This window comes from Microcebus murinus, chromosome 15, assembly GCF_040939455.1.
Source record: "Microcebus murinus isolate Inina chromosome 15, M.murinus_Inina_mat1.0, whole genome shotgun sequence".
NCBI classification, from domain to species: Eukaryota; Metazoa; Chordata; class Mammalia; order Primates; family Cheirogaleidae; genus Microcebus; species Microcebus murinus.
The window spans coordinates 78474589-78497732 of NC_134118.1; the positions used below are offsets into that span (position 1 = coordinate 78474589).

The 23144-nt window shown below is 62.4% G+C and overlaps 6 pseudogenes; all 6 read left to right on the plus strand.

Moving 5' to 3' along the window:
- The first annotated feature begins 398 nt into the window (after positions 1–398).
- LOC142876701 (uncharacterized) lies at positions 399–517 on the plus strand (annotated as a pseudogene).
- Positions 518–4373: 3856 nt separating this feature from the next.
- On the plus strand, positions 4374–4492 carry LOC142876702 (uncharacterized; annotated as a pseudogene).
- A 3855-nt stretch (positions 4493–8347) lies between these two features.
- Positions 8348–8466, plus strand: LOC142876703 (uncharacterized; annotated as a pseudogene).
- Positions 8467–12311: 3845 nt separating this feature from the next.
- LOC142876705 (uncharacterized) lies at positions 12312–12430 on the plus strand (annotated as a pseudogene).
- Positions 12431–16291: 3861 nt separating this feature from the next.
- Positions 16292–16410, plus strand: LOC142876706 (uncharacterized; annotated as a pseudogene).
- A 3860-nt stretch (positions 16411–20270) lies between these two features.
- Positions 20271–20389, plus strand: LOC142876707 (uncharacterized; annotated as a pseudogene).
- Positions 20390–23144: the final 2755 nt, after the last annotated feature.

The window sequence follows — 23144 nt, forward strand, 5'->3', positions numbered from 1 at the left end:
AAAGGGGTTGTGGGGGAGGGCCGCCCCTGGCTGGGGTCAAAGGGCGAGCGCCCCGCCCCTCCCGCCCGTGCGAGCTGGGGGTGGGGGGCGGGGAGGTGAAGGAGGCCAGGCAAGGAGAGGAGGGGGGCTTGAAGGTCTCCACCTTGGCGGGTCCAGCCGTGGAGGCGCATCTTGTGTGAGTGTGAGTGAGTGAGTGAGTGTGAGTGTGAGTGTGTGTGTATACAGAGACAGCCCCCAACCCCGGCCCGCCCCGCCTGTCACCCCCGTCCCTCGGAGCCCGCGGGACCCGGCCGGCGAACTCAACAGGCCCGACCCGGCGCGGGGCCTGGGGCGGGAGGCGGCGGCGGGGAAGCGCAGAGAGGCTCGGCTTCTTGAGCGGGGCAGGGGCGCCCTCCGCCGTCCACGGCCACACCACCCCGAACGCGCCCGATCCCGTCTGGTCTCGGAAGCTAAGCAGGCTCGGGCCTGGTTAGAACTTGGATGGGAGACCGCCCGGGAATACCGGGTGCCGTAGGCTTCTTCTTTTTTTTTTTGCCTCTGGTTCTGTCGCGTTTCTGGGAGTGCGGGGGCGGCCCGGGGTGGGGGTGACCCCCACCCTCAGCGTCCGCCGCGGTGCCTGGCGCGCCCCAGCCCGCACCGTGGGGCCTCCTCTTGTCCCGAGCCGCGACACCGCCGCCACGCGGCAGCATGCGTGGCTTCTGGACAGTCAGGTCTCAGACCAAAGGTCTGCTCTGTGGGAGCCGACACGCTGGAGGAAACCTTGAGAGTCTGAGAGGGGAGGGAGTTCCAGAAGAAGGCCAGGATGTCATTTTGAGGGAGTATGTGACCAGAACTCGTCCCGTTGCTTTTGGGGTTCTATGGGCTACACGTAGGAATCTTTGGTGGTGGCACCTGATGTTGGGGGATCCGGAGTCACACCCAGACCTGCTCCACAGGCCTCCTTTTACTTTTCTCTTCGGATTCATTTTTTTTTTTTTTTTTTGAGACAGAGTCTCGGTTTGGTGCCCAGGCTAGAGTGAGTGCCGTGGCGTCAGCCTAGCTCACAGCAACTTCAAACTCCTGGGCTCCAGTGATCCTTCTGCCTCAGCCTCCCGGGTAGCTGGGACTGCAGGCATGCGCCACCATGCCCCGCTAATTTTTATATATATATCAGTTGGCCAATTAATTCCTTTCTATTTATAGTAGAGACGGGGTCTCGCTCTTGCTCAGGCTGGTTTTGAACTCCTGACCTTGAGCAATCCGCCCGCCTCGGCCTCCCAAGAGCTAGGATTACAGGCGTGAGCCACAGCGCCCGGCCGGATTCATTATTTTTAAAAAGTGTCTCTTATCTCTATTATTGCATTTTCTTTTCTCTCTCTTTTCAAGCAGATGATGGGAGTCCAAGTATTAAGGTGACATGTGTTGCCCGTGCCCCCCTCCCCCCCCCCCGTGTTCTTATTCATTTACCTCTCATGTTGCTCCAGCATATTGTGGGGGCACCAATGTTAAGGTCGGGTGCGTTGCCCTCTCCCAGCCTCCCCCCTCGGGTCAGAGCTTCAAGTGCGCCCATCCCCCAGTCGGTGCGTACCCACCCCATTCCTAATGGATGTGTATGCCCATCCCCTCCCCCCACCCGCCCGACACCCACCCGAAGAAGGTGATTCCTCTGTGTCCACTTAGGTGTCCATCGGTTCGTACCCATTTGCTGGTGAGCGCGAGCACGTGGTGCTCGTGTGTCCATTCTTGGGATACTTGGCTTACTGGAACGGGTTCCAGCTCTGGCCAGGAGAACCACGAGAGGTGCCCCCTCACCGCTGCTCCTCATAGCCGAATAGCACTCCGTGGTGTCCACGCGCCACATTTTATTTACCCACTCGTGGGTCGATGGGCACTCGGGTGGCTTCCAGGTCTTTGCGATTGTGACTTGTGCCCTGACACTAACCCTAACCCTTACCCAGCCCGTCTCCTCCACGGCCCCTGCCTGACTGACTCCTTCCCGCCCGGCCTATCACCTGTCACCGTCCTCTGCCCCTGCCTGACACGCTCCTCCCCGCCCGGGCCGTCACCGTCCTCGGCCCCTGCCTGACGGGGCTCCTCCGTCGCCTGGGCCTTCCAAGGGCTTGGTGTGGACGCTGGTTCCAGGACGCCCTCCCAGGAACCCGGTAGCAGGGCGGCCGCAGCGTCTCGCGCAACCCAAACCGTCCGCCGGCTGGCCGCCATCGCTAAGTGGCCTGCGGGGGACGTGCTCCCGCTGTGCCGTGGGGGCCCAGCCTGGTGTCTTCTCTGAGGCCCCGCGGCTGCCGCTCCCCGCAAGGGGATAGCCGCGGAGGTGGGGACCGCCTCCTCATGGGGACGTACACCCAGCTCTCCACGTCGGATTCCGGGGCTCTCTGTCCTGCCAGAAGGCCCAGCTGGCCTGCGGGTCCTTAGAGTGGCAAAAACATCCGAAAACTGAGATTGAGGGTCCGGTGGGTGTCTGCACTTTTGTGCTGGGCACCCCAGGGAGGCCCGGTGGCTGGCTGGACAACGCGGTCTGCTGGGCTGGGGGGGGGTTTGGAGGAGCAACTGATGCCCTTTGCACTTTGGGTAGCAAGTGTCTGAGGTGTCTCTGGGCCCTGTGCCATGTGGGGGCGGGGGCGGGGGCGGGGTGGGAGGAGGAGGAGGAGGAGGAGGAGGAGGAGGAGGAGGAGGAGGTGGGAAGGGCCGTGGCCTGCAGTCGTGTTCCCCGGGGTGGCACAGCATGTGGCTTCTTCCACAGGCTGCTTGGCCTGGGCTCCCTGCACCTGGGCCTTTGGAGGACTGGCCCTGTGCTTGCCAACACTTCCTGCAGGGACCCAGAGCTGGGAGGTTGCATCTCTCAGCCCTGGGTCGGGCAGAGCCCCAGCGGGCCATGCCCACAACCTCTCTCAGCAGGGGTCCCCCAGAAGGCTCCTTTGGGACCAGGATTCTCTTGCGGGTGACTCTTTAAGGTCTGGCCCCTGGATGGAGGGGCACCAGGAGTAGAGGAGCAGGAAGGGGAAGGGGGTGGCCATGCGAGGGGACACTTTCAGGCCAAGTCCCAGCTTCAGTCTGATCCTCCTGGGAACCCCGGGGTGGACATCACACCTCCTGGTTGCCCCGCTCTGAGACAAGGAGCCGGGCTTCGCATTCCCACAGCAGCCAGTCGTGGGCTGAGGACACCTGGGGCGTTGGGAACTCCCTGGCTTCTCCTTGGTTTAACATCTGGAGCTGCTTGTGAATTGTGCCGCCACACACACCCGAGTGCAGGTGTCTTCCGCACAGACTGCGGGCCTCGCTCTTCTGAATGCCGCTAGCTCGCGACCCACCCACGGGAGAACCTGGTCAGGGTGCTTTCTCTCAGGGGCAGACTCTGATCCGGGCGGGCTACCGGTGTCTCTGTTTGCTCCTTTCTTTCTTCCACTTCGGGAAAGGCTTCCTTACTGGGTGTGGAAATCTCCTATGCCTTTCCTCGCCTATTCTGTCAGCTCTAAAATTCTCTTTCGGTTGCCACCCTCACAGATGGATTAGGAAACTCTTTGCGGTGCACTCATTAGTGAAATGACCTCAATGACGCTGGAATCCAATATCTAATCGCCGATTTTTAGCGAGTCCACACGCCAGGGTGGTTGGGGTCCAGTGCAGCCCCGGCCAGGTCCAGGCCCCTTGGACTGGGCCACAGGAGGACAAAGAGGAGGGTCCCGGCCCCCACGGTAGGTAGAGGTGCGGGCAGTTCTCCAAGGGCTTGGGTGTTTTCCAGAGGGAGGAGATGGAGGGGACTGATTTCTTCAGCGCCCCACAAACCACGCCACCCCACCCCACCCATGGGACACATCCCGAGAGAGAGAGAGAGAGAGAGAGAGAGAGAGAGAGAGAGAGAGAGAGAGAGAGAGAGAGAGAGACGCCCCATACACTGGCTCCCCTCCCCCGTGCGCTGTGCCCCAGCCCTGGCCCGGGGGAATAGGCGGCCGCCGGGCCACAGGGTGGGGGGCGCAGCTGAAAGGGGTTGTGGGGGAGGGCCGCCCCTGGCTGGGGTCAAAGGGCGAGCGCCCCGCCCCTCCCGCCCGTGCGAGCTGGGGGTGGGGGGCGGGGAGGTGAAGGAGGCCAGGCAAGGAGAGGAGGGGGGCTTGAAGGTCTCCACCTTGGCGGGTCCAGCCGTGGAGGCGCATCTTGTGTGAGTGTGAGTGAGTGAGTGAGTGTGAGTGTGAGTGTGTGTGTATACAGAGACAGCCCCCAACCCCGGCCCGCCCCGCCTGTCACCCCCGTCCCTCGGAGCCCGCGGGACCCGGCCGGCGAACTCAACAGGCCCGACCCGGCGCGGGGCCTGGGGCGGGAGGCGGCGGCGGGGAAGCGCAGAGAGGCTCGGCTTCTTGAGCGGGGCAGGGGCGCCCTCCGCCGTCCACGGCCACACCACCCCGAACGCGCCCGATCCCGTCTGGTCTCGGAAGCTAAGCAGGCTCGGGCCTGGTTAGAACTTGGATGGGAGACCGCCCGGGAATACCGGGTGCCGTAGGCTTCTTCTTTTTTTTTTTGCCTCTGGTTCTGTCGCGTTTCTGGGAGTGCGGGGGCGGCCCGGGGTGGGGGTGACCCCCACCCTCAGCGTCCGCCGCGGTGCCTGGCGCGCCCCAGCCCGCACCGTGGGGCCTCCTCTTGTCCCGAGCCGCGACACCGCCGCCACGCGGCAGCATGCGTGGCTTCTGGACAGTCAGGTCTCAGACCAAAGGTCTGCTCTGTGGGAGCCGACACGCTGGAGGAAACCTTGAGAGTCTGAGAGGGGAGGGAGTTCCAGAAGAAGGCCAGGATGTCATTTTGAGGGAGTATGTGACCAGAACTCGTCCCGTTGCTTTTGGGGTTCTATGGGCTACACGTAGGAATCTTTGGTGGTGGCACCTGATGTTGGGGGATCCGGAGTCACACCCAGACCTGCTCCACAGGCCTCCTTTTACTTTTCTCTTCGGATTCATTTTTTTTTTTTTTTTTTTGAGACAGAGTCTCGGTTTGGTGCCCAGGCTAGAGTGAGTGCCGTGGCGTCAGCCTAGCTCACAGCAACTTCAAACTCCTGGGCTCCAGTGATCCTTCTGCCTCAGCCTCCCGGGTAGCTGGGACTGCAGGCATGCGCCACCATGCCCCGCTAATTTTTATATATATATCAGTTGGCCAATTAATTCCTTTCTATTTATAGTAGAGACGGGGTCTCGCTCTTGCTCAGGCTGGTTTTGAACTCCTGACCTTGAGCAATCCGCCCGCCTCGGCCTCCCAAGAGCTAGGATTACAGGCGTGAGCCACAGCGCCCGGCCGGATTCATTATTTTTAAAAAGTGTCTCTTATCTCTATTATTGCATTTTCTTTTCTCTCTCTTTTCAAGCAGATGATGGGAGTCCAAGTATTAAGGTGACATGTGTTGCCCGTGCCCCCCTCCCCCCCCCCGTGTTCTTATTCATTTACCTCTCATGTTGCTCCAGCATATTGTGGGGGCACCAATGTTAAGGTCGGGTGCGTTGCCCTCTCCCAGCCTCCCCCCTCGGGTCAGAGCTTCAAGTGCGCCCATCCCCCAGTCGGTGCGTACCCACCCCATTCCTAATGGATGTGTATGCCCATCCCCTCCCCCCACCCGCCCGACACCCACCCGAAGAAGGTGATTCCTCTGTGTCCACTTAGGTGTCCATCGGTTCGTACCCATTTGCTGGTGAGCGCGAGCACGTGGTGCTCGTGTGTCCATTCTTGGGATACTTGGCTTACTGGAACGGGTTCCAGCTCTGGCCAGGAGAACCACGAGAGGTGCCCCCTCACCGCTGCTCCTCATAGCCGAATAGCACTCCGTGGTGTCCACGCGCCACATTTTATTTACCCACTCGTGGGTCGATGGGCACTCGGGTGGCTTCCAGGTCTTTGCGATTGTGACTTGTGCCCTGACACTAACCCTAACCCTTACCCAGCCCGTCTCCTCCACGGCCCCTGCCTGACTGACTCCTTCCCGCCCGGCCTATCACCTGTCACCGTCCTCTGCCCCTGCCTGACACGCTCCTCCCCGCCCGGGCCGTCACCGTCCTCGGCCCCTGCCTGACGGGGCTCCTCCGTCGCCTGGGCCTTCCAAGGGCTTGGTGTGGACGCTGGTTCCAGGACGCCCTCCCAGGAACCCGGTAGCAGGGCGGCCGCAGCGTCTCGCGCAACCCAACCGTCCGCCGGCTGGCCGCCATCGCTAAGTGGCCTGCGGGGGACGTGCTCCCGCTGTGCCGTGGGGGCCCAGCCTGGTGTCTTCTCTGAGGCCCCGCGGCTGCCGCTCCCCGCAAGGGGATAGCCGCGGAGGTGGGGACCGCCTCCTCATGGGGACGTACACCCAGCTCTCCACGTCGGATTCCGGGGCTCTCTGTCCTGCCAGAAGGCCCAGCTGGCCTGCGGGTCCTTAGAGTGGCAAAAACATCCGAAAACTGAGATTGAGGGTCCGGTGGGTGTCTGCACTTTTGTGCTGGGCACCCCAGGGAGGCCCGGTGGCTGGCTGGACAACGCGGTCTGCTGGGCTGGGGGGGGGGTTGGAGGAGCAACTGATGCCCTTTGCACTTTGGGTAGCAAGTGTCTGAGGTGTCTCTGGGCCCTGTGCCATGTGGGGGCGGGGGCGGGGGCGGGGTGGGAGGAGGAGGAGGAGGAGGAGGAGGAGGAGGAGGAGGAGGAGGTGGGAAGGGCCGTGGCCTGCAGTCGTGTTCCCCGGGGTGGCACAGCATGTGGCTTCTTCCACAGGCTGCTTGGCCTGGGCTCCCTGCACCTGGGCCTTTGGAGGACTGGCCCTGTGCTTGCCAACACTTCCTGCAGGGACCCAGAGCTGGGAGGTTGCATCTCTCAGCCCTGGGTCGGGCAGAGCCCCAGCGGGCCATGCCCACAACCTCTCTCAGCAGGGGTCCCCCAGAAGGCTCCTTTGGGACCAGGATTCTCTTGCGGGTGACTCTTTAAGGTCTGGCCCCTGGATGGAGGGGCACCAGGAGTAGAGGAGCAGGAAGGGGAAGGGGGTGGCCATGCGAGGGGACACTTTCAGGCCAAGTCCCAGCTTCAGTCTGATCCTCCTGGGAACCCCGGGGTGGACATCACACCTCCTGGTTGCCCCGCTCTGAGACAAGGAGCCGGGCTTCGCATTCCCACAGCAGCCAGTCGTGGGCTGAGGACACCTGGGGCGTTGGGAACTCCCTGGCTTCTCCTTGGTTTAACATCTGGAGCTGCTTGTGAATTGTGCCGCCACACACACCCGAGTGCAGGTGTCTTCCGCACAGACTGCGGGCCTCGCTCTTCTGAATGCCGCTAGCTCGCGACCCACCCACGGGAGAACCTGGTCAGGGTACTTTCTCTCAGGGGCAGACTCTGATCCGGGCGGGCTACCGGTGTCTCTGTTTGCTCCTTTCTTTCTTCCACTTCGGGAAAGGCTTCCTTACTGGGTGTGGAAATCTCCTATGCCTTTCCTCGCCTATTCTGTCAGCTCTAAAATTCTCTTTCGGTTGCCACCCTCACAGATGGATTAGGAAACTCTTTGCGGTGCACTCATTAGTGAAATGACCTCAATGACGCTGGAATCCAATATCTAATCGCCGATTTTTAGCGAGTCCACACGCCAGGGTGGTTGGGGTCCAGTGCAGCCCCGGCCAGGTCCAGGCCCCTTGGACTGGGCCACAGGAGGACAAAGAGGAGGGTCCCGGCCCCCACGGTAGGTAGAGGTGCGGGCAGTTCTCCAAGGGCTTGGGTGTTTTCCAGAGGGAGGAGATGGAGGGGACTGATTTCTTCAGCGCCCCACAAACCACGCCACCCCACCCCACCCATGGGACACATCCCGAGAGAGAGAGAGAGAGAGAGAGAGAGAGAGAGAGAGAGAGAGAGAGAGAGAGAGAGAGAGAGACGCCCCATACACTGGCTCCCCTCCCCCGTGCGCTGTGCCCCAGCCCTGGCCCGGGGGAATAGGCGGCCGCCGGGCCACAGGGTGGGGGGCGCAGCTGAAAGGGGTTGTGGGGGAGGGCCGCCCCTGGCTGGGGTCAAAGGGCGAGCGCCCCGCCCCTCCCGCCCGTGCGAGCTGGGGGTGGGGGGCGGGGAGGTGAAGGAGGCCAGGCAAGGAGAGGAGGGGGGCTTGAAGGTCTCCACCTTGGCGGGTCCAGCCGTGGAGGCGCATCTTGTGTGAGTGTGAGTGAGTGAGTGAGTGTGAGTGTGAGTGTGTGTGTATACAGAGACAGCCCCCAACCCCGGCCCGCCCCGCCTGTCACCCCCGTCCCTCGGAGCCCGCGGGACCCGGCCGGCGAACTCAACAGGCCCGACCCGGCGCGGGGCCTGGGGCGGGAGGCGGCGGCGGGGAAGCGCAGAGAGGCTCGGCTTCTTGAGCGGGGCAGGGGCGCCCTCCGCCGTCCACGGCCACACCACCCCGAACGCGCCCGATCCCGTCTGGTCTCGGAAGCTAAGCAGGCTCGGGCCTGGTTAGAACTTGGATGGGAGACCGCCCGGGAATACCGGGTGCCGTAGGCTTCTTCTTTTTTTTTTTGCCTCTGGTTCTGTCGCGTTTCTGGGAGTGCGGGGGCGGCCCGGGGTGGGGGTGACCCCCACCCTCAGCGTCCGCCGCGGTGCCTGGCGCGCCCCAGCCCGCACCGTGGGGCCTCCTCTTGTCCCGAGCCGCGACACCGCCGCCACGCGGCAGCATGCGTGGCTTCTGGACAGTCAGGTCTCAGACCAAAGGTCTGCTCTGTGGGAGCCGACACGCTGGAGGAAACCTTGAGAGTCTGAGAGGGGAGGGAGTTCCAGAAGAAGGCCAGGATGTCATTTTGAGGGAGTATGTGACCAGAACTCGTCCCGTTGCTTTTGGGGTTCTATGGGCTACACGTAGGAATCTTTGGTGGTGGCACCTGATGTTGGGGGATCCGGAGTCACACCCAGACCTGCTCCACAGGCCTCCTTTTACTTTTCTCTTCGGATTCATTTTTTTTTTTTTTTTTTGAGACAGAGTCTCGGTTTGGTGCCCAGGCTAGAGTGAGTGCCGTGGCGTCAGCCTAGCTCACAGCAACTTCAAACTCCTGGGCTCCAGTGATCCTTCTGCCTCAGCCTCCCGGGTAGCTGGGACTGCAGGCATGCGCCACCATGCCCCGCTAATTTTTATATATATATCAGTTGGCCAATTAATTCCTTTCTATTTATAGTAGAGACGGGGTCTCGCTCTTGCTCAGGCTGGTTTTGAACTCCTGACCTTGAGCAATCCGCCCGCCTCGGCCTCCCAAGAGCTAGGATTACAGGCGTGAGCCACAGCGCCCGGCCGGATTCATTATTTTTAAAAAGTGTCTCTTATCTCTATTATTGCATTTTCTTTTCTCTCTCTTTTCAAGCAGATGATGGGAGTCCAAGTATTAAGGTGACATGTGTTGCCCGTGCCCCCCTCCCCCCCCCCCGTGTTCTTATTCATTTACCTCTCATGTTGCTCCAGCATATTGTGGGGGCACCAATGTTAAGGTCGGGTGCGTTGCCCTCTCCCAGCCTCCCCCCTCGGGTCAGAGCTTCAAGTGCGCCCATCCCCCAGTCGGTGCGTACCCACCCCATTCCTAATGGATGTGTATGCCCATCCCCTCCCCCCACCCGCCCGACACCCACCCGAAGAAGGTGATTCCTCTGTGTCCACTTAGGTGTCCATCGGTTCGTACCCATTTGCTGGTGAGCGCGAGCACGTGGTGCTCGTGTGTCCATTCTTGGGATACTTGGCTTACTGGAACGGGTTCCAGCTCTGGCCAGGAGAACCACGAGAGGTGCCCCCTCACCGCTGCTCCTCATAGCCGAATAGCACTCCGTGGTGTCCACGCGCCACATTTTATTTACCCACTCGTGGGTCGATGGGCACTCGGGTGGCTTCCAGGTCTTTGCGATTGTGACTTGTGCCCTGACACTAACCCTAACCCTTACCCAGCCCGTCTCCTCCACGGCCCCTGCCTGACTGACTCCTTCCCGCCCGGCCTATCACCTGTCACCGTCCTCTGCCCCTGCCTGACACGCTCCTCCCCGCCCGGGCCGTCACCGTCCTCGGCCCCTGCCTGACGGGGCTCCTCCGTCGCCTGGGCCTTCCAAGGGCTTGGTGTGGACGCTGGTTCCAGGACGCCCTCCCAGGAACCCGGTAGCAGGGCGGCCGCAGCGTCTCGCGCAACCCAACCGTCCGCCGGCTGGCCGCCATCGCTAAGTGGCCTGCGGGGGACGTGCTCCCGCTGTGCCGTGGGGGCCCAGCCTGGTGTCTTCTCTGAGGCCCCGCGGCTGCCGCTCCCCGCAAGGGGATAGCCGCGGAGGTGGGGACCGCCTCCTCATGGGGACGTACACCCAGCTCTCCACGTCGGATTCCGGGGCTCTCTGTCCTGCCAGAAGGCCCAGCTGGCCTGCGGGTCCTTAGAGTGGCAAAAACATCCGAAAACTGAGATTGAGGGTCCGGTGGGTGTCTGCACTTTTGTGCTGGGCACCCCAGGGAGGCCCGGTGGCTGGCTGGACAACGCGGTCTGCTGGGCTGGGGGGGGGGTTTGGAGGAGCAACTGATGCCCTTTGCACTTTGGGTAGCAAGTGTCTGAGGTGTCTCTGGGCCCTGTGCCATGTGGGGGCGGGGGCGGGGGCGGGGTGGGAGGAGGAGGAGGAGGAGGAGGAGGAGGAGGAGGAGGAGGTGGGAAGGGCCGTGGCCTGCAGTCGTGTTCCCCGGGGTGGCACAGCATGTGGCTTCTTCCACAGGCTGCTTGGCCTGGGCTCCCTGCACCTGGGCCTTTGGAGGACTGGCCCTGTGCTTGCCAACACTTCCTGCAGGGACCCAGAGCTGGGAGGTTGCATCTCTCAGCCCTGGGTCGGGCAGAGCCCCAGCGGGCCATGCCCACAACCTCTCTCAGCAGGGGTCCCCCAGAAGGCTCCTTTGGGACCAGGATTCTCTTGCGGGTGACTCTTTAAGGTCTGGCCCCTGGATGGAGGGGCACCAGGAGTAGAGGAGCAGGAAGGGGAAGGGGGTGGCCATGCGAGGGGACACTTTCAGGCCAAGTCCCAGCTTCAGTCTGATCCTCCTGGGAACCCCGGGGTGGACATCACACCTCCTGGTTGCCCCGCTCTGAGACAAGGAGCCGGGCTTCGCATTCCCACAGCAGCCAGTCGTGGGCTGAGGACACCTGGGGCGTTGGGAACTCCCTGGCTTCTCCTTGGTTTAACATCTGGAGCTGCTTGTGAATTGTGCCGCCACACACACCCGAGTGCAGGTGTCTTCCGCACAGACTGCGGGCCTCGCTCTTCTGAATGCCGCTAGCTCGCGACCCACCCACGGGAGAACCTGGTCAGGGTGCTTTCTCTCAGGGGCAGACTCTGATCCGGGCGGGCTACCGGTGTCTCTGTTTGCTCCTTTCTTTCTTCCACTTCGGGAAAGGCTTCCTTACTGGGTGTGGAAATCTCCTATGCCTTTCCTCGCCTATTCTGTCAGCTCTAAAATTCTCTTTCGGTTGCCACCCTCACAGATGGATTAGGAAACTCTTTGCGGTGCACTCATTAGTGAAATGACCTCAATGACGCTGGAATCCAATATCTAATCGCCGATTTTTAGCGAGTCCACACGCCAGGGTGGTTGGGGTCCAGTGCAGCCCCGGCCAGGTCCAGGCCCCTTGGACTGGGCCACAGGAGGACAAAGAGGAGGGTCCCGGCCCCCACGGTAGGTAGAGGTGCGGGCAGTTCTCCAAGGGCTTGGGTGTTTTCCAGAGGGAGGAGATGGAGGGGACTGATTTCTTCAGCGCCCCACAAACCACGCCACCCCACCCCACCCATGGGACACATCCCGAGAGAGAGAGAGAGAGAGAGAGAGAGAGAGAGAGAGAGAGAGAGAGAGAGAGAGACGCCCCATACACTGGCTCCCCTCCCCCGTGCGCTGTGCCCCAGCCCTGGCCCGGGGGAATAGGCGGCCGCCGGGCCACAGGGTGGGGGGCGCAGCTGAAAGGGGTTGTGGGGGAGGGCCGCCCCTGGCTGGGGTCAAAGGGCGAGCGCCCCGCCCCTCCCGCCCGTGCGAGCTGGGGGTGGGGGGCGGGGAGGTGAAGGAGGCCAGGCAAGGAGAGGAGGGGGGCTTGAAGGTCTCCACCTTGGCGGGTCCAGCCGTGGAGGCGCATCTTGTGTGAGTGTGAGTGAGTGAGTGAGTGTGAGTGTGAGTGTGTGTGTATACAGAGACAGCCCCCAACCCCGGCCCGCCCCGCCTGTCACCCCCGTCCCTCGGAGCCCGCGGGACCCGGCCGGCGAACTCAACAGGCCCGACCCGGCGCGGGGCCTGGGGCGGGAGGCGGCGGCGGGGAAGCGCAGAGAGGCTCGGCTTCTTGAGCGGGGCAGGGGCGCCCTCCGCCGTCCACGGCCACACCACCCCGAACGCGCCCGATCCCGTCTGGTCTCGGAAGCTAAGCAGGCTCGGGCCTGGTTAGAACTTGGATGGGAGACCGCCCGGGAATACCGGGTGCCGTAGGCTTCTTCTTTTTTTTTTTGCCTCTGGTTCTGTCGCGTTTCTGGGAGTGCGGGGGCGGCCCGGGGTGGGGGTGACCCCCACCCTCAGCGTCCGCCGCGGTGCCTGGCGCGCCCCAGCCCGCACCGTGGGGCCTCCTCTTGTCCCGAGCCGCGACACCGCCGCCACGCGGCAGCATGCGTGGCTTCTGGACAGTCAGGTCTCAGACCAAAGGTCTGCTCTGTGGGAGCCGACACGCTGGAGGAAACCTTGAGAGTCTGAGAGGGGAGGGAGTTCCAGAAGAAGGCCAGGATGTCATTTTGAGGGAGTATGTGACCAGAACTCGTCCCGTTGCTTTTGGGGTTCTATGGGCTACACGTAGGAATCTTTGGTGGTGGCACCTGATGTTGGGGGATCCGGAGTCACACCCAGACCTGCTCCACAGGCCTCCTTTTACTTTTCTCTTCGGATTCATTTTTTTTTTTTTTTTTTTGAGACAGAGTCTCGGTTTGGTGCCCAGGCTAGAGTGAGTGCCGTGGCGTCAGCCTAGCTCACAGCAACTTCAAACTCCTGGGCTCCAGTGATCCTTCTGCCTCAGCCTCCCGGGTAGCTGGGACTGCAGGCATGCGCCACCATGCCCCGCTAATTTTTATATATATATCAGTTGGCCAATTAATTCCTTTCTATTTATAGTAGAGACGGGGTCTCGCTCTTGCTCAGGCTGGTTTTGAACTCCTGACCTTGAGCAATCCGCCCGCCTCGGCCTCCCAAGAGCTAGGATTACAGGCGTGAGCCACAGCGCCCGGCCGGATTCATTATTTTTAAAAAGTGTCTCTTATCTCTATTATTGCATTTTCTTTTCTCTCTCTTTTCAAGCAGATGATGGGAGTCCAAGTATTAAGGTGACATGTGTTGCCCGTGCCCCCCTCCCCCCCCCCCGTGTTCTTATTCATTTACCTCTCATGTTGCTCCAGCATATTGTGGGGGCACCAATGTTAAGGTCGGGTGCGTTGCCCTCTCCCAGCCTCCCCCCTCGGGTCAGAGCTTCAAGTGCGCCCATCCCCCAGTCGGTGCGTACCCACCCCATTCCTAATGGATGTGTATGCCCATCCCCTCCCCCCACCCGCCCGACACCCACCCGAAGAAGGTGATTCCTCTGTGTCCACTTAGGTGTCCATCGGTTCGTACCCATTTGCTGGTGAGCGCGAGCACGTGGTGCTCGTGTGTCCATTCTTGGGATACTTGGCTTACTGGAACGGGTTCCAGCTCTGGCCAGGAGAACCACGAGAGGTGCCCCCTCACCGCTGCTCCTCATAGCCGAATAGCACTCCGTGGTGTCCACGCGCCACATTTTATTTACCCACTCGTGGGTCGATGGGCACTCGGGTGGCTTCCAGGTCTTTGCGATTGTGACTTGTGCCCTGACACTAACCCTAACCCTTACCCAGCCCGTCTCCTCCACGGCCCCTGCCTGACTGACTCCTTCCCGCCCGGCCTATCACCTGTCACCGTCCTCTGCCCCTGCCTGACACGCTCCTCCCCGCCCGGGCCGTCACCGTCCTCGGCCCCTGCCTGACGGGGCTCCTCCGTCGCCTGGGCCTTCCAAGGGCTTGGTGTGGACGCTGGTTCCAGGACGCCCTCCCAGGAACCCGGTAGCAGGGCGGCCGCAGCGTCTCGCGCAACCCAACCGTCCGCCGGCTGGCCGCCATCGCTAAGTGGCCTGCGGGGGACGTGCTCCCGCTGTGCCGTGGGGGCCCAGCCTGGTGTCTTCTCTGAGGCCCCGCGGCTGCCGCTCCCCGCAAGGGGATAGCCGCGGAGGTGGGGACCGCCTCCTCATGGGGACGTACACCCAGCTCTCCACGTCGGATTCCGGGGCTCTCTGTCCTGCCAGAAGGCCCAGCTGGCCTGCGGGTCCTTAGAGTGGCAAAAACATCCGAAAACTGAGATTGAGGGTCCGGTGGGTGGTGTCTGCACTTTTGTGCTGGGCACCCCAGGGAGGCCCGGTGGCTGGCTGGACAACGCGGTCTGCTGGGCTGGGGGGGGGGTTTGGAGGAGCAACTGATGCCCTTTGCACTTTGGGTAGCAAGTGTCTGAGGTGTCTCTGGGCCCTGTGCCATGTGGGGGCGGGGGCGGGGGCGGGGTGGGAGGAGGAGGAGGAGGAGGAGGAGGAGGAGGAGGAGGAGGTGGGAAGGGCCGTGGCCTGCAGTCGTGTTCCCCGGGGTGGCACAGCATGTGGCTTCTTCCACAGGCTGCTTGGCCTGGGCTCCCTGCACCTGGGCCTTTGGAGGACTGGCCCTGTGCTTGCCAACACTTCCTGCAGGGACCCAGAGCTGGGAGGTTGCATCTCTCAGCCCTGGGTCGGGCAGAGCCCCAGCGGGCCATGCCCACAACCTCTCTCAGCAGGGGTCCCCCAGAAGGCTCCTTTGGGACCAGGATTCTCTTGCGGGTGACTCTTTAAGGTCTGGCCCCTGGATGGAGGGGCACCAGGAGTAGAGGAGCAGGAAGGGGAAGGGGGTGGCCATGCGAGGGGACACTTTCAGGCCAAGTCCCAGCTTCAGTCTGATCCTCCTGGGAACCCCGGGGTGGACATCACACCTCCTGGTTGCCCCGCTCTGAGACAAGGAGCCGGGCTTCGCATTCCCACAGCAGCCAGTCGTGGGCTGAGGACACCTGGGGCGTTGGGAACTCCCTGGCTTCTCCTTGGTTTAACATCTGGAGCTGCTTGTGAATTGTGCCGCCACACACACCCGAGTGCAGGTGTCTTCCGCACAGACTGCGGGCCTCGCTCTTCTGAATGCCGCTAGCTCGCGACCCACCCACGGGAGAACCTGGTCAGGGTGCTTTCTCTCAGGGGCAGACTCTGATCCGGGCGGGCTACCGGTGTCTCTGTTTGCTCCTTTCTTTCTTCCACTTCGGGAAAGGCTTCCTTACTGGGTGTGGAAATCTCCTATGCCTTTCCTCGCCTATTCTGTCAGCTCTAAAATTCTCTTTCGGTTGCCACCCTCACAGATGGATTAGGAAACTCTTTGCGGTGCACTCATTAGTGAAATGACCTCAATGACGCTGGAATCCAATATCTAATCGCCGATTTTTAGCGAGTCCACACGCCAGGGTGGTTGGGGTCCAGTGCAGCCCCGGCCAGGTCCAGGCCCCTTGGACTGGGCCACAGGAGGACAAAGAGGAGGGTCCCGGCCCCCACGGTAGGTAGAGGTGCGGGCAGTTCTCCAAGGGCTTGGGTGTTTTCCAGAGGGAGGAGATGGAGGGGACTGATTTCTTCAGCGCCCCACAAACCACGCCACCCCACCCCACCCATGGGACACATCCCGAGAGAGAGAGAGAGAGAGAGAGAGAGAGAGAGAGAGAGAGAGAGAGAGAGAGAGAGAGAGAGAGAGACGCCCCATACACTGGCTCCCCTCCCCCGTGCGCTGTGCCCCAGCCCTGGCCCGGGGGAATAGGCGGCCGCCGGGCCACAGGGTGGGGGGCGCAGCTGAAAGGGGTTGTGGGGGAGGGCCGCCCCTGGCTGGGGTCAAAGGGCGAGCGCCCCGCCCCTCCCGCCCGTGCGAGCTGGGGGTGGGGGGCGGGGAGGTGAAGGAGGCCAGGCAAGGAGAGGAGGGGGGCTTGAAGGTCTCCACCTTGGCGGGTCCAGCCGTGGAGGCGCATCTTGTGTGAGTGTGAGTGAGTGAGTGAGTGTGAGTGTGAGTGTGTGTGTATACAGAGACAGCCCCCAACCCCGGCCCGCCCCGCCTGTCACCCCCGTCCCTCGGAGCCCGCGGGACCCGGCCGGCGAACTCAACAGGCCCGACCCGGCGCGGGGCCTGGGGCGGGAGGCGGCGGCGGGGAAGCGCAGAGAGGCTCGGCTTCTTGAGCGGGGCAGGGGCGCCCTCCGCCGTCCACGGCCACACCACCCCGAACGCGCCCGATCCCGTCTGGTCTCGGAAGCTAAGCAGGCTCGGGCCTGGTTAGAACTTGGATGGGAGACCGCCCGGGAATACCGGGTGCCGTAGGCTTCTTCTTTTTTTTTTTGCCTCTGGTTCTGTCGCGTTTCTGGGAGTGCGGGGGCGGCCCGGGGTGGGGGTGACCCCCACCCTCAGCGTCCGCCGCGGTGCCTGGCGCGCCCCAGCCCGCACCGTGGGGCCTCCTCTTGTCCCGAGCCGCGACACCGCCGCCACGCGGCAGCATGCGTGGCTTCTGGACAGTCAGGTCTCAGACCAAAGGTCTGCTCTGTGGGAGCCGACACGCTGGAGGAAACCTTGAGAGTCTGAGAGGGGAGGGAGTTCCAGAAGAAGGCCAGGATGTCATTTTGAGGGAGTATGTGACCAGAACTCGTCCCGTTGCTTTTGGGGTTCTATGGGCTACACGTAGGAATCTTTGGTGGTGGCACCTGATGTTGGGGGATCCGGAGTCACACCCAGACCTGCTCCACAGGCCTCCTTTTACTTTTCTCTTCGGATTCATTTTTTTTTTTTTTTTTTTGAGACAGAGTCTCGGTTTGGTGCCCAGGCTAGAGTGAGTGCCGTGGCGTCAGCCTAGCTCACAGCAACTTCAAACTCCTGGGCTCCAGTGATCCTTCTGCCTCAGCCTCCCGGGTAGCTGGGACTGCAGGCATGCGCCACCATGCCCCGCTAATTTTTATATATATATCAGTTGGCCAATTAATTCCTTTCTATTTATAGTAGAGACGGGGTCTCGCTCTTGCTCAGGCTGGTTTTGAACTCCTGACCTTGAGCAATCCGCCCGCCTCGGCCTCCCAAGAGCTAGGATTACAGGCGTGAGCCACAGCGCCCGGCCGGATTCATTATTTTTAAAAAGTGTCTCTTATCTCTATTATTGCATTTTCTTTTCTCTCTCTTTTCAAGCAGATGATGGGAGTCCAAGTATTAAGGTGACATGTGTTGCCCGTGCCCCCCTCCCCCCCCCCCGTGTTCTTATTCATTTACCTCTCATGTTGCTCCAGCATATTGTGGGGGCACCAATGTTAAGGTCGGGTGCGTTGCCCTCTCCCAGCCTCCCCCCTCGGGTCAGAGCTTCAAGTGCGCCCATCCCCCAGTCGGTGCGTACCCACCCCATTCCTAATGGATGTGTATGCCCATCCCCTCCCCCCACCCGCCCGACACCCACCCGAAGAAGGTGATTCCTCTGTGTCCACTTAGGTGTCCATCGGTTCGTACCCATTTGCTGGTGAGCGCGAGCACGTGGTGCTCGTGTGTCCATTCTTGGGATACTTGGCTTACTGGAACGGGTTCCAGCTCTGGCCAGGAGAACCACGAGAGGTGCCCCCTCACCGCTGCTCCTCATAGCCGAATAGCACTCCGTGGTGTCCACGCGCCACATTTTATTTACCCACTCGTGGGTCGATGGGCACTCGGGTGGCTTCCAGGTCTTTGCGATTGTGACTTGTGCCCTGACACTAACCCTAACCCTTACCCAGCCCGTCTCCTCCACGGCCCCTGCCTGACTGACTCCTTCCCGCCCGGCCTATCACCTGTCACCGTCCTCTGCCCCTGCCTGACACGCTCCTCCCCGCCCGGGCCGTCACCGTCCTCGGCCCCTGCCTGACGGGGCTCCTCCGTCGCCTGGGCCTTCCAAGGGCTTGGTGTGGACGCTGGTTCCAGGACGCCCTCCCAGGAACCCGGTAGCAGGGCGGCCGCAGCGTCTCGCGCAACCCAACCGTCCGCCGGCTGGCCGCCATCGCTAAGTGGCCTGCGGGGGACGTGCTCCCGCTGTGCCGTGGGGGCCCAGCCTGGTGTCTTCTCTGAGGCCCCGCGGCTGCCGCTCCCCGCAAGGGGATAGCCGCGGAGGTGGGGACCGCCTCCTCATGGGGACGTACACCCAGCTCTCCACGTCGGATTCCGGGGCTCTCTGTCCTGCCAGAAGGCCCAGCTGGCCTGCGGGTCCTTAGAGTGGCAAAAACATCCGAAAACTGAGATTGAGGGTCCGGTGGGTGTCTGCACTTTTGTGCTGGGCACCCCAGGGAGGCCCGGTGGCTGGCTGGACAACGCGGTCTGCTGGGCTGGGGGGGGGGTTTGGAGGAGCAACTGATGCCCTTTGCACTTTGGGTAGCAAGTGTCTGAGGTGTCTCTGGGCCCTGTGCCATGTGGGGGCGGGGGCGGGGGCGGGGTGGGAGGAGGAGGAGGAGGAGGAGGAGGAGGAGGAGGAGGAGGTGGGAAGGGCCGTGGCCTGCAGTCGTGTTCCCCGGGGTGGCACAGCATGTGGCTTCTTCCACAGGCTGCTTGGCCTGGGCTCCCTGCACCTGGGCCTTTGGAGGACTGGCCCTGTGCTTGCCAACACTTCCTGCAGGGACCCAGAGCTGGGAGGTTGCATCTCTCAGCCCTGGGTCGGGCAGAGCCCCAGCGGGCCATGCCCACAACCTCTCTCAGCAGGGGTCCCCCAGAAGGCTCCTTTGGGACCAGGATTCTCTTGCGGGTGACTCTTTAAGGTCTGGCCCCTGGATGGAGGGGCACCAGGAGTAGAGGAGCAGGAAGGGGAAGGGGGTGGCCATGCGAGGGGACACTTTCAGGCCAAGTCCCAGCTTCAGTCTGATCCTCCTGGGAACCCCGGGGTGGACATCACACCTCCTGGTTGCCCCGCTCTGAGACAAGGAGCCGGGCTTCGCATTCCCACAGCAGCCAGTCGTGGGCTGAGGACACCTGGGGCGTTGGGAACTCCCTGGCTTCTCCTTGGTTTAACATCTGGAGCTGCTTGTGAATTGTGCCGCCACACACACCCGAGTGCAGGTGTCTTCCGCACAGACTGCGGGCCTCGCTCTTCTGAATGCCGCTAGCTCGCGACCCACCCACGGGAGAACCTGGTCAGGGTACTTTCTCTCAGGGGCAGACTCTGATCCGGGCGGGCTACCGGTGTCTCTGTTTGCTCCTTTCTTTCTTCCACTTCGGGAAAGGCTTCCTTACTGGGTGTGGAAATCTCCTATGCCTTTCCTCGCCTATTCTGTCAGCTCTAAAATTCTCTTTCGGTTGCCACCCTCACAGATGGATTAGGAAACTCTTTGCGGTGCACTCATTAGTGAAATGACCTCAATGACGCTGGAATCCAATATCTAATCGCCGATTTTTAGCGAGTCCACACGCCAGGGTGGTTGGGGTCCAGTGCAGCCCCGGCCAGGTCCAGGCCCCTTGGACTGGGCCACAGGAGGACAAAGAGGAGGGTCCCGGCCCCCACGGTAGGTAGAGGTGCGGGCAGTTCTCCAAGGGCTTGGGTGTTTTCCAGAGGGAGGAGATGGAGGGGACTGATTTCTTCAGCGCCCCACAAACCACGCCACCCCACCCCACCCATGGGACACATCCCGAGAGAGAGAGAGAGAGAGAGAGAGAGAGAGAGAGAGAGAGAGAGAGAAGAGAGAGAGAGAGAGAGACGCCCCATACACTGGCTCCCCTCCCCCGTGCGCTGTGCCCCAGCCCTGGCCCGGGGGAATAGGCGGCCGCCGGGCCACAGGGTGGGGGGCGCAGCTGAAAGGGGTTGTGGGGGAGGGCCGCCCCTGGCTGGGGTCAAAGGGCGAGCGCCCCGCCCCTCCCGCCCGTGCGAGCTGGGGGTGGGGGGCGGGGAGGTGAAGGAGGCCAGGCAAGGAGAGGAGGGGGGCTTGAAGGTCTCCACCTTGGCGGGTCCAGCCGTGGAGGCGCATCTTGTGTGAGTGTGAGTGAGTGAGTGAGTGTGAGTGTGAGTGTGTGTGTATACAGAGACAGCCCCCAACCCCGGCCCGCCCCGCCTGTCACCCCCGTCCCTCGGAGCCCGCGGGACCCGGCCGGCGAACTCAACAGGCCCGACCCGGCGCGGGGCCTGGGGCGGGGGGAGGAGGCGGCGGGGAAGCGCAGAGAGGCTCGGCTTCTTGAGCGGGGCAGGGGCGCCCTCCGCCGTCCACGGCCACACCACCCCGAACGCGCCCGATCCCGTCTGGTCTCGGAAGCTAAGCAGGCTCGGGCCTGGTTAGAACTTGGATGGGAGACCGCCCGGGAATACCGGGTGCCGTAGGCTTCTTCTTTTTTTTTTTGCCTCTGGTTCTGTCGCGTTTCTGGGAGTGCGGGGGCGGCCCGGGGTGGGGGTGACCCCCACCCTCAGCGTCCGCCGCGGTGCCTGGCGCGCCCCAGCCCGCACCGTGGGGCCTCCTCTTGTCCCGAGCCGCGACACCGCCGCCACGCGGCAGCATGCGTGGCTTCTGGACAGTCAGGTCTCAGACCAAAGGTCTGCTCTGTGGGAGCCGACACGCTGGAGGAAACCTTGAGAGTCTGAGAGGGGAGGGAGTTCCAGAAGAAGGCCAGGATGTCATTTTGAGGGAGTATGTGACCAGAACTCGTCCCGTTGCTTTTGGGGTTCTATGGGCTACACGTAGGAATCTTTGGTGGTGGCACCTGATGTTGGGGGATCCGGAGTCACACCCAGACCTGCTCCACAGGCCTCCTTTTACTTTTCTCTTCGGATTCATTTTTTTTTTTTTTTTTTTGAGACAGAGTCTCGGTTTGGTGCCCAGGCTAGAGTGAGTGCCGTGGCGTCAGCCTAGCTCACAGCAACTTCAAACTCCTGGGCTCCAGTGATCCTTCTGCCTCAGCCTCCCGGGTAGCTGGGACTGCAGGCATGCGCCACCATGCCCCGCTAATTTTTATATATATATCAGTTGGCCAATTAATTCCTTTCTATTTATAGTAGAGACGGGGTCTCGCTCTTGCTCAGGCTGGTTTTGAACTCCTGACCTTGAGCAATCCGCCCGCCTCGGCCTCCCAAGAGCTAGGATTACAGGCGTGAGCCACAGCGCCCGGCCGGATTCATTATTTTTAAAAAGTGTCTCTTATCTCTATTATTGCATTTTCTTTTCTCTCTCTTTTCAAGCAGATGATGGGAGTCCAAGTATTAAGGTGACATGTGTTGCCCGTGCCCCCCTCCCCCCCCCGTGTTCTTATTCATTTACCTCTCATGTTGCTCCAGCATATTGTGGGGGCACCAATGTTAAGGTCGGGTGCGTTGCCCTCTCCCAGCCTCCCCCCTCGGGTCAGAGCTTCAAGTGCGCCCATCCCCCAGTCGGTGCGTACCCACCCCATTCCTAATGGATGTGTATGCCCATCCCCTCCCCCCACCCGCCCGACACCCACCCGAAGAAGGTGATTCCTCTGTGTCCACTTAGGTGTCCATCGGTTCGTACCCATTTGCTGGTGAGCGCGAGCACGTGGTGCTCGTGTGTCCATTCTTGGGATACTTGGCTTACTGGAACGGGTTCCAGCTCTGGCCAGGAGAACCACGAGAGGTGCCCCCTCACCGCTGCTCCTCATAGCCGAATAGCACTCCGTGGTGTCCACGTGCCACATTTTATTTACCCACTCGTGGGTCGATGGGCACTCGGGTGGCTTCCAGGTCTTTGCGATTGTGACTTGTGCCCTGACACTAACCCTAACCCTTACCCAGCCCGTCTCCTCCACGGCCCCTGCCTGACTGACTCCTTCCCGCCCGGCCTATCACCTGTCACCGTCCTCTGCCCCTGCCTGACACGCTCCTCCCCGCCCGGGCCGTCACCGTCCTCGGCCCCTGCCTGACGGGGCTCCTCCGTCGCCTGGGCCTTCCAAGGGCTTGGTGTGGACGCTGGTTCCAGGACGCCCTCCCAGGAACCCGGTAGCAGGGCGGCCGCAGCGTCTCGCGCAACCCAACCGTCCGCCGGCTGGCCGCCATCGCTAAGTGGCCTGCGGGGGACGTGCTCCCGCTGTGCCGTGGGGGCCCAGCCTGGTGTCTTCTCTGAGGCCCCGCGGCTGCCGCTCCCCGCAAGGGGATAGCCGCGGAGGTGGGGACCGCCTCCTCATGGGGACGTACACCCAGCTCTCCACGTCGGATTCCGGGGCTCTCTGTCCTGCCAGAAGGCCCAGCTGGCCTGCGGGTCCTTAGAGTGGCAAAAACATCCGAAAACTGAGATTGAGGGTCCGGTGGGTGTCTGCACTTTTGTGCTGGGCACCCCAGGGAGGCCCGGTGGCTGGCTGGACAACGCGGTCTGCTGGGCTGGGGGGGGGGTTTGGAGGAGCAACTGATGCCCTTTGCACTTTGGGTAGCAAGTGTCTGAGGTGTCTCTGGGCCCTGTGCCATGTGGGGGCGGGGGCGGGGGCGGGGTGGGAGGAGGAGGAGGAGGAGGAGGAGGAGGAGGAGGAGGTGGGAAGGGCCGTGGCCTGCAGTCGTGTTCCCCGGGGTGGCACAGCATGTGGCTTCTTCCACAGGCTGCTTGGCCTGGGCTCCCTGCACCTGGGCCTTTGGAGGACTGGCCCTGTGCTTGCCAACACTTCCTGCAGGGACCCAGAGCTGGGAAGTTGCATCTCTCAGCCCTGGGTCGGGCAGAGCCCCAGCGGGCCATGCCCACAACCTCTCTCAGCAGGGGTCCCCCAGAAGGCTCCTTTGGGACCAGGATTCTCTTGCGGGTGACTCTTTAAGGTCTGGCCCCTGGATGGAGGGGCACCAGGAGTAGAGGAGCAGGAAGGGGAAGGGGGTGGCCATGCGAGGGGACACTTTCAGGCCAAGTCCCAGCTTCAGTCTGATCCTCCTGGGAACCCCGGGGTGGACATCACACCTCCTGGTTGCCCCGCTCTGAGACAAGGAGCCGGGCTTCGCATTCCCACAGCAGCCAGTCGTGGGCTGAGGACACCTGGGGCGTTGGGAACTCCCTGGCTTCTCCTTGGTTTAACATCTGGAGCTGCTTGTGAATTGTGCCGCCACACACACCCGAGTGCAGGTGTCTTCCGCACAGACTGCGGGCCTCGCTCTT